This window comes from Balaenoptera ricei, chromosome 6 (genome assembly GCF_028023285.1).
Source record: "Balaenoptera ricei isolate mBalRic1 chromosome 6, mBalRic1.hap2, whole genome shotgun sequence".
Classification (NCBI taxonomy): domain Eukaryota; kingdom Metazoa; phylum Chordata; class Mammalia; order Artiodactyla; family Balaenopteridae; genus Balaenoptera; species Balaenoptera ricei.
Genome location: NC_082644.1, coordinates 12,011,995 through 12,022,844, shown reverse-complemented (window position 1 = coordinate 12,022,844; position 10,850 = coordinate 12,011,995). Strand labels below are relative to the sequence as shown.

At 39.7% G+C, this 10,850-nt stretch overlaps 1 pseudogene; it reads right to left on the bottom strand.

Moving 5' to 3' along the window:
* Positions 1 to 2,792: 2,792 nt before the first annotated feature.
* On the bottom strand, positions 2,793 to 3,799 carry LOC132367639 (protein ARK2N-like; annotated as a pseudogene).
* Between the last annotated feature and the right edge of the window lie 7,051 nt (positions 3,800 to 10,850).

The window sequence follows — 10,850 nt, the reverse complement described above, 5'->3', positions numbered from 1 at the left end:
TGAGAGTACAAACCTGGTCCAGATAAGAAACAGGCACAGAGGGCTCCAGGAGGGATGGTGGGGGATTAGTTTGATTGTGTGGAAAATTGATTGGTGGGTATTTTGATGTGCAAACAACAAGAAATTCTAAGGAAGCCCCAGAAAAGAAACATCTGAGGAAATGTACTTTGGGAAATTAGAGGTTGACACAGAAATGCAAACATAATAAACTACCTGTCTCATCAGGGAACAATATTTATTTGCATACAGCCAATACTGCACACACTTGGTAAGAATATAACCAAAAAAAGAGAATTCTGTGATGATACATGTGTGAAACAAAGTAAGAATGCTAAATTCTTGGCTTCCATAGTGAGAAGTCACCAGGTAATACTGATAAGATACAAAACCAAAAAGTCAAGAAATAGTAATTTAAGTATCTATGTAGAATACTCAAAGTAAATAGCAAGTGAAAAGAATGTACAGTGGTTACCTCTAGGAAGTAAAAATCTGGGATGGAAAAGGGTAGTTCTTTGTCATTATAAATATTATACCACATTCGACTGAAAGTATGTACATATATCTATCACTTTGATAAACATGAATATATATATATTTTAAAAATCTGCTTACATCAGGCATTTCTAACCTTCAGTCTGGCTGCACCACACTTTTTAAATGGCTTATAATCAGGACAGAGATAAATTTACCTTGATGGCAGGGGATAAAAATCAATGTGCCCTCACATTGCCTTTCGCATAGTCAAATGATTCTTTGAGGACTTTTAATTCTTTCCTTAAAAAGAAAATACTGCCAATATAATAAAAAGGGATTATTGGCTAAATGTTGGCTAAAATCATTTAAGATGGGATTTAGTGTCTAACAGCATGCATTCTTGTCAGGGAAATAATGCTTCAGAGTTATAATATAGAGCAACTAGATGGGTCTGTGATGCAACAATGTGATGCTTATTTCAGCCTATATTTTGAGGTGTGAAAAACCTCTTTCTATAGTGACCTCTTCAGTGGGCACATTTTAGCTGATGCCAAATCCACATCTATAGTGAAAACCATAAATAGTCTACACACACCTCATCCCGCATTATGAAGAGAGTAGAGAACAGGAGAGCATGAACAGGAGAGTCAGAAGCATGGCAAGAATATACCCCCTATTTCCAAAAGATGCCCAAACAAAACATTCTCTTCCACTGTCAGACTATGGATTTGACTTTGTGGCCAAATTGTCAGCTCAGAAAACATGACAATGAAGAACCTATCACAGAGAAAGGAGAGAATAGAAAAATCAGAATTAGTAGGGCTTTGATGGTATCTTCAGCCGGTCCTGCCTTGACTGAATGCTCCCCTATACCGTTCTTTCCTTCCTCCTTGGCTGTCCATCCTCTTCCCCCTCTTACAGCCTCCTCCCAGCTCCAATCCTCCGGCAAGGGAGCTCTGAGAAGGCTAAAGGTCATTCTGGACTCCCTCCTCCTCCCTCCTTCCTCTACCTATAGAGCTCCTGGAAGAAAATTTTGTGAATCTTATGTGAAGGTGAATACCCTCATTGCTTTCAACAAACGGTTGACCCCAGGCAATGCTTGGCAAATGCGCAATGCTGATTTTGAAACTGCACTGTGCTGGCACCCAAGCTAAGCAAAGTCAGTGGGGAGAGAGAGAGAGTTTTCACCAGCCTTTCATGAGGTGCTGACTGTGCTTTGCATGGGTTACCTCAAGGTCAAGAAGAAAATAGCAGCGTTCCATCCCAGCCTGGGCCAGCACACCCTGGGAGAGAGATGTCATCACCTGCCAGACAGGTGCTTGCCCATCAGAAATTTGTCCCCACTGAAACCTGAGAAGCTGCATTAATCCAGAGACACTGGCCTTCTGCTTGGGCTGTTTGTGTTTTTGTTGGCATTGCTGTTGCCGATTTTCTCCTTTTAATCTATAACAGTGAGTTAGTAAGAGGAATGTGAGGGCAACAGTGTTCCTAGAATCACAGAGGGAGATTCTGTGAAATCTTGGGAGGCGGGGGTAGGAGAAATGATTGAAAGGAAGAGTGGAAATAGCTGACCCTGAGGGAAGAGGACAAGTCCCAGACAGGAAAGAGCCTTCATATAGGATCTATTCAATTTGCCTGCCCAGACACCTCTCCCCTCCTTTGGGGGAAGCATGGCCGAATGGAGAAGAGCACGGGTTCTAGAGCCAGGCAGGGTGTGTTGGGATTTGAGTCCCCTACTTACTAGCTGTGTGACTTTAGGCAAGTTATTAAATCTTGGGGCCTCAGGTGCTTCATCTGTAAAATGGAGTAATAGTACCTGTGTAGTTGAAAGGATTTAATGAGCTAATACCTGTAAATGCTTAGAACACTGCCTGGTAGTGTAATAGTAGGTAATCAAATATTGGCTTTTTTTTTTTTCAAGTCTACATATTAATTTTATTACACAGAAAAATAAATACAAGATTCAAAAACTGAAATCCATTTCACCTGGTAATTAAAATATCATTCTAAAAGGAAGGCAGTTTCCTAGGATTGAAAGTCACCAAGTAAAATGAAGTCGTCTAATAAAATTCATCATTCTCAGATTCCTACTGAGGGAAAGAAGAAATTCTTTTCTCTGTGATAAGTTACTTTCCTAAGTGACTTCTTTTAATTTAAAAAAAAGGGGGGAGGAAGAGGGCAATTTTCCATGAGTTTTGATTATACAAATGCCACAAACAGCTTCTGAGGCTGAAGCTATGACAATGAACTTCCATGTCACAAAGAGGAAGAGGAGAAAGTGGAAGGGAACAGTGCAGAGGAAACACAGTGACATTGCATTACAGTAGGTGTTTACATCTGCTATCCTCATCCAATGTAAGGTCAACAACTTCTGCAGGTGACGCCCAAGTCTGACTGTGTTTGCCGGGTGCTAACATACTGCGTGCCAGAGCCATGCTTCCATGAAGAAACACTCTGAGTCACACCTCCTTGAGAATGAACCCACCTTGCATGTTCCTGAACTCCCACGATCTCCACTCCACTATCTGAAGAGGCAATATTAATTTCTTCATTGAGTGGTGCCTTGCCAGCAGATGTTTTGTCACTTGCTAGGAATCCTGGATCCAAATGACCTGGTATCTCTGCAGTGATTGTCTCGCTGCTCCCTGAAACCTCTTCAGCATCATCTGATGAGCTCGTGCTTGAGTCACAAGTCAGGTCACTATCACTGGTACTACTGCCCTGCAACAGGTTGTATTTCTTTCGTGCAGCAGCCGCCCGTTTCTGCCTCAGTAGCCTGATTCTCTGCTTGTGCTTTTGGCTCCGATGACCTTTAACCTTGGCAAATGGGCCATTCTGTTTATCACTGGATTGCCGGTTTTCTCGGCAGCCATGGTGGTGGATGTTTCACTTTCAGATCAGGACCGGTGAGACTTGCGCCAAACTGTGGCACCAGACACTCCGGAAGGATCTCCTTCTACCGCTGTTTCTGCCTGGGAGGGTTCATTCTCCTCTGCAGAAGACAGTGTATGTGAATCGGCCAGGTGACCAGTAGAGAAAGTGGAAAGCATGCAGTGGTTAGAGGAGTCTCTCTCATAAACTCGGCCAGTTGTCGGCTTGTCACCCTCCGTGGATGCTGACACTCCAAAGAGTCCCTTCTCAGTTCCATCAACAAGCAGGGCTTTGAAGAAAGAACTGTACAATCCACCACACCATCTTTCAGAAATTGAGATTCCAGTTCCACAGATCCATCTTCCTCCTTAGCTGACTCTTGTTCAGATGTTTTTGGTGGGACTTCAGACTCAATGAGTTCTTCAACTTTTCCCACTGCTTCCTCCAGCTTCATTTCAGACTTTCAAGTTAAATCATGGAGCAGAGTCTAGGAAACTACGTCAAAGATGCAACGGGAAAGCAACCCCTCCTGAAGCCTTCCCGAATGAAGCTCGTGGTGTTTGAATCCTTGAGTCACTCCAGGAGGGAGTCCGCTCCCTTCTCTCCCTACATTTTTGCAGAGGCCAGCAGCTCGGCTCAGGGAGATTTGGCTGTGCTCCTCTCATGCAGTGGTGTCAACATCCCATTCAAGTTTCTGGATGAATCTTGCACGCCTCGCAGACAGAGCACCACCTCCAAATATTGGCTTTTTTTAATGGCTTCCAGATACCCATTAGGGAGCTACTCCTAGGCTCTGTGTCTGGGATGGAGCTGAACTTGCCTCTTCCAGCAGCACATAAATAACCCAGGACTGACCAATTAAAGCACCACCCACTTGAGCATAATAATTACTTCCTAGAATGTGGAGAGCCTCTTAAGAAATATTACTCATGGGAACATAAAATTGTGCAGCAACTCTGTACAGTTTTGACAGTTTCTTTAAACACTGAACATGCCATGACCATATGACCCAGAAATTGCACTCTTGGACATTTTCTCAGAGAACTGAAAACTTATGTTCACATAAAAACCTGTACATGAATGTTTATAACAGTTTTATTCATAAATAACCCCAAACTGGAAACAACCCGTAAGTTCTTCAGTGGGTCAATAAACTGTGGTACCTCCATATCAACTATTACTTAGCGATAAAAGGGGACAAACTACTGATATATGCAACAAATCAGATGATTCTCCAGGGAATTATGCTGAGTGAAAAAGCCAATCACAAAACTGTACTATTCTGTTTATAGAGCATTATTAAAATGACAGAATTATAGAAATGGAAAATAATGATTTTCAGGGGTCAAGGAGGCAGCAAGGAAATGAGTGTGACTATAAAAGGGCAACTTGAAGGGTTTCTGAGGTGATAAAAATGCCCTGTATTTTAACTGCATCAGTGGTGATAACCTAGTTGTGATACTGTACTACAGTTTTGCAAGATGTTACCGCTGGGGGGAACTGGGTGAAGGGTACACAGGATCTGTCTGTATTATTCCAAACAATTGTATGTGAATCTACAATTATCTCAAAATACAATGTTTAATTTAAAAAATCCTCCTCCAGGTGATTTTAAATGTAGCCAAGTTTGCAAACAACTTTCCTGGGTCTTCAGCTTGCAGATGGCAGATCATGGGACTTCTCAGCCTCCATAAACACATAAGCCAATTCCTTAAAATAGATGTCTTATAATGTGTGTATATACAACACATATATAATGTCTCATATATAAATATATACACACACACAGACACACATCTTATTGGTATTGGTTCTGCTTCTCTGGATAAGTCTGGCTAATATACTCTGTTTACTACCATCTCAACTTTTTGTGCTATCAGTGTCATGTTTTTATCTTACATATATTTCAATCTCACAAGGAATTATTTTCATTGTCTTATAAGCAAATATTCATTTATATACACTTACATGTATACTCACATATTTTATTGCTATTTATTTCTTCCTTAATTTCCATGTTTCCTGGAAAGCATTAAGACAACTTTTAGTTTTTCTTTCAGTGCAATCCTGCTAGTGACAAATTCTTCTAGTCTTTGCTCATTTGAAATGTCTTATTTTTCCTTCATTTTTGAAGGGTATATTTCCTGCATATGTAATTCCATGTAGGTCACTGATTTCTTTCAGCACTTTAAGATGTTATTTCATTGTCTTTTGACTTGAATTCTTTGTATTGAAAAATCACCTGCTCCTTTGAAGTATACTTATCATTTTTCTCTGTCTCTTTTAAAGATTTCATCTGTCTTTGGACTTCAACAGTTTCACTGTTTGAGACCCAGGTGTGGATTTCTTTTATTCACAACTCTTTGGATTTGTTGCACTCATCAAATCTGTGATTTGAGTCTTTTATCAATTTTGGGAACATCTCTGCTAATATATCTTCAAATACTGCTTCTGCCATATTCTCTCTCTCCTCTCCATCTGGTTATCAAATTACATGTTAACCTTTTCTCCATGTCCCATATGTTTCTTACACCTTTTTTTCCTATTTTCTATCCTTTAGCTTCTGTCAAGGTTTTGGTCTGTATATTTTCTATTGATTTACCTTCCATTTCTGTAGATCTCTTTTTAGATATATCTAATCTGCTTTTAAACTCACTGCTGACTTTCTACTGGTTATAATATTTTTAAATTCTAGGTTCTTTTATAAGTTCCAGTTCTCTGGTGAAATTTTTGATCTTGTTATTTTTTTTGAATATATTAATCATGATCGTTATAATGATCAATATATGATCATTCCAATATTTGGGTTATCTGTGGGCTTGTATCTACTGTCTTTGTTCTCCTAGTTTTCAAATACATCATCCTGTGTCCCGTGTCTTTGTGTGCCTAGTAATTTTTTTATTGCATGCTGGGCATTGTGTGTGAAAAACCGTAGAGACTGTGAATGATATTATCTTACTTCAGTGAAGACTTACTTTTCTTCTGGCAGGCAGGTAGGGTAAGGGGGTGGAGGTGTCATCTTAATCCAATCAGGGATTGAGAGGATGCCAGCCTGTTTTCAGTTTTTGTGAGGGCTGATCTGTTTCCACTCTGCCCCTACTTCCGGGGCATAACCCATCCTAGGCATGTCCTGAATGTTCAGTGTCTTTGTCTTTTGGAGGAGACCCCTGGCTCCATGCCACTCCCACAGAAGCCCAGACCCTTCAGGGTGTGGCCCTTCACCTGGGCCTGTCCTCTCTGACCATTTTGTTTTCTGGACTTCAATGCCCTTGTCAGAACTATTTGTTCCAGCCCATCCTTCATGAGAAGCTCTCTCTTGGGTAGTTAAGTTAGTTTACTTTGAAAAGCTAATATTTCAGTGGCTGAATGTAGTTTACTTTTAAAATATCCATATTTTACTAGAGATCTTTGAACTTCCAACCAAAAAAGACCTATCTTCTGCCTCTACTTTGCTGTGGGATGCTGGGCAAATCACTATACTATGGGATTGAAAAAAGGGCTAGGTTTCCTCTAGCTCAGGCATTTTATAGCTCCCTGACCCTAATGGTACACACCAAAGGACAGTTTTGTTGTGATAACTAAGATTGGACAGAGCATAAAAGGGTTAGCATCAGCAAACAGATTCATATTTTTTCAAAGGATTTTAAAAAAATTCTATAAATGTTTATTATCTGATAGTTATGAGCATAACTGAAAGTAGAGAGTGAGAGGAGCTTGACCCAATCATACCTGCTATAGAGGATTAGGTTCTGAAGTCTAAGGCAAAAAAATGACTTGTAGGTTGGTAAGTTGTAAAAAAAAGAAGAAGAAAAGGAAAAAACTCCTTGTAAAACTCTTAAGTAGCCCACAAAGTAGAATAAACTTATTCATATCTCAAGCCACACAGAGGACTGACATTCCAACTCTCCATAGGTCCAAAAAAAGTCAGTTTTCCCTTCAACACTAAAAGTATTTCTTCAGTTGACAACAAAAGTATTTGGTTTCTATTTAGAGATCATATCATATTTTTAAATGTTTATTTAAACACTAAAATCACATTGATGCTGCAAGAAGCAAATGGGAACTGAGATCTGCTAGGAAAGAGTAGATCACATCTTCCAGTGTATATTTTTGGGGCAAGTGGGCATCAGGTCATAAAGGAGGCATGACTGTGACAATTACCAACAGGGCTCCCTCCCACCCCACCTGTGTACAATTACGTTCCCATGAGTTAAACATTCATGTTATGTGATTTTATTATAACGGATTATGGGAGAAGTTAGGAAAATATTTGAGGTTAAGTTAAGGGACAAATAATGGTCCACAAATTAAGTTAGCCAGGGCACAGAAGTTACTAGCTATGCCACTATGTGCACAAGAGATGAGGGGAAACCTTAGAGTCACATAATAATGCTATGAAGAGTTGAAAAAGAAGTAACATATTTTGTGCACCTGTTAGTATGACATATCTTTAATACGCAATCACACTTACATTCTTTTAACAATTAAAAGGTTTTTACTAATGAGGAAATAGAGAATCTAAGAGGGAACCCTGCTCATCTATGTGGACCTATTCTCTTAACCTAAGACTACCCAGCTCCAAAGCACACATCTCCCATATGCTGAAAAGCTGTTAAATGTCTTAAATTTAGGGATCCCGATGATTATGAGCTCTTCATGGAGCTTTGCCCTCCACTTGGGCTTGAAGGAACAAATTAATTAATGAAATATGCAATAATAATAGAAGCATTACTTGCTGGCTGTGAAGATTTATGTATACATAAAACCATGATCCAGACATGATTTTTGTGAAAAGTTCTTTACTTAAGGAAATGAGAGTGTAACCCATCACCTTTACTACACTTCAGGCAAGGGCAGGTGTAATTAAATTGGAAATATGCTCTTGAGTGATTTCTAAGCAGCTCTGTCAAATGGAGCGGTGATTCTGAACACTGATCAACAGTCATACAATCAATAGAGCGATGAAGCAGGGACATGAGCCACCAGGAAGAGACCATCCTGCAAGGGATGATAACCGCTTCTCACTGAATCAGTGGAGGGGAATTTAGACACGTAATTATTGACAAGATCATATCTGAAGGCGACTGTGCTGTTTACACAGTGAATGCTTAAATGGAAGTAATTACACTTCACTGGAAGGCATCCAGACTGTCACTTCACTAGCCTTCACCCTGGCCCACCTGGACAGATGTGCTTACGCCTTGCTTAGCTTCATCTAAATTAGACTCCATTGTAGGAAACAAGATTTGAAAGCAGCAATGAGAAACAGAAGCAGTTACATTTTTTTATTGATGGGAAATATTAGTACAAGTAACAAAGTATAAAAATGTATATCCAGTGACTAATCTCTTGTGGGAACATTTCCATGGATAAACTTCCCACATTCTTTCTTTGAAACAGAGACTTCAGCATCTTTCCCAGGAATCTTTTCCTGGGGGATTATGGTTGCTGAATCTATTTCCATATCATCATTTCGCAATAAGAAGGGTCTAAAGAAAGACTTTGAAGGATAACTACAAACCCACCAGGAGTGTCAGATGGCCTGTATTAGTAGCACTTAATATTGTCGAATGATCATTAAATTAATGAACTTAAAGCACAAGACAGAGGTAGAGGTGTTAAGGAGAAGCACATTCCTCTCATTACTTCCTCTTTAATTTTTCATTTATTCATTCTGTTGACCAAAGGTTGGCATGGTTACACTCAATCATACCATGATTGCATCACACACACAAAAAAACATGTGAATGATACTCTACCACACCCATCTTTTTGGCTCCTACCTTCCCTTTAAACATATATTATAGACTTTTTACTTCAATTAAATTCCAATTTATAAAAGTTCGCTCTAACACTTCCCACTTGAAGTGCAGACATAACTGGGGAAGAAAAATTCACACTAGGATGTGGTCAGTTTGGCTCACTCACAGGCCAGCTTCACCTCACTCAGGATTTAGATCCCCACCTCTGCATGATGACAAGTCATGCTACGCACCACGCACTGCAGTAACTGTTATATGTAGAATGCCTCAGATCTACTGTACCTGTGCGCTGGATTAGGATTGAAGACAAAAATAAAAGCCACACGATGTGCCTTCTGATACCCCTTGAAGGGAAAAGACAAAGGTCTCCTCTTCGTGCTGTGCTGGACGTAAGTGCAGAGACAGAGGTCCACGGTGTGCTGTGGCTCCTTCCCCAGCGGTGGGAAGGGAGGGGGTGAGCAGAGACTGAAGGAGAGCCAACCTTGCCTGAGAGCATTTTCTCTCTTTTTTCTTTCTCTGTTTCTCCCAAGTCAACCAATCCTTCTTTCTCCCACTTTCTTTTTTCTTTTCTTCTCCATCTTCATCCACATCTTCTTTTACTTTCTTTGGTCTCTTCTTATCATCTTTCCTTTCCTCCCCTGCTTAGACCTCGGTTTTACTACCTGCCCCCACTACTCAAATAGACAATGCTGAACGAGGTTGCGTTTCTTGTTATTCCTACAAAATACCATGCCTTGTCATGTCTATGGGCTCCTGCACAGATGTCGCCAAGCACACCACATGTTCTGAAAATGCTAAAATATGATCACACTGGGATGCTCACCAACTAAACATCAATCCAGTCAATCCCCAGTCTGAGGTTTAGTAAGAAATGAAATATGAGGAAGAGAAAAGAAGTCCACTTAAATCTGAGCTATTCACTGCTGAGGAATATAAGCAAAGTCTTATATAGGACATTAAGGGAGAGGAAAGGACAAAATAGGCTTTTATGGATTTAAAGATTTTTAGTAAGCATCAAGACTCTTGGTTTGAGACCAATATAAACCAACTGCCTTTTAGCCTGACCTTTGGCAGTGCTCATGTTATTGGCATGCTGGTGGAATAGTTTATCGTGCAAAGACGGTTTTCACATCATCAAAATTAAACACATTTGTGCTTTAAAGACATCATCTGGAAAGTGACAAAACAACCCACAGAATGGGAGAAACAACTTGGTAAGCCATATGATAAGCCATATATGGTAAGCCATATAATTAATAAGGGACTTGTATCTAGAATATATAAAATTGTATATAAAATATATACAATTCAACAATAAAAAGACAAAGAAGCCAATTTTAAAAATGAGCAAAGGACCTTAACAGACATTTCTCCAAAGAATGCATACAAATGGCCAATACGCACATGAAAAGATGTTTAACATCACTAGCCAACAGGGAAATGCAAATCAAAACCCACAGTGAGGTATTACTTTACACACACTAGTATAGCAATAGTCAAATAGGCAGATAATAACAAGTGTTGGCTAGAAGGTGGAGAAATTGGAACCCTCATGCACTGCTGGAGGACAGGTAAAGTGGTGGATCCACTTTAAAAAACAGTCTAGTAGTTCCTCAAAATATCAAACATAAAATTACAAAATGACCCAGCAATTGTACTCCTAAGTATATGCCCAAGAGAAGTAAAACCATGCGTCCACACAAAAACTTGTACACAAATATTCATAGCAGACATAATCTTTAT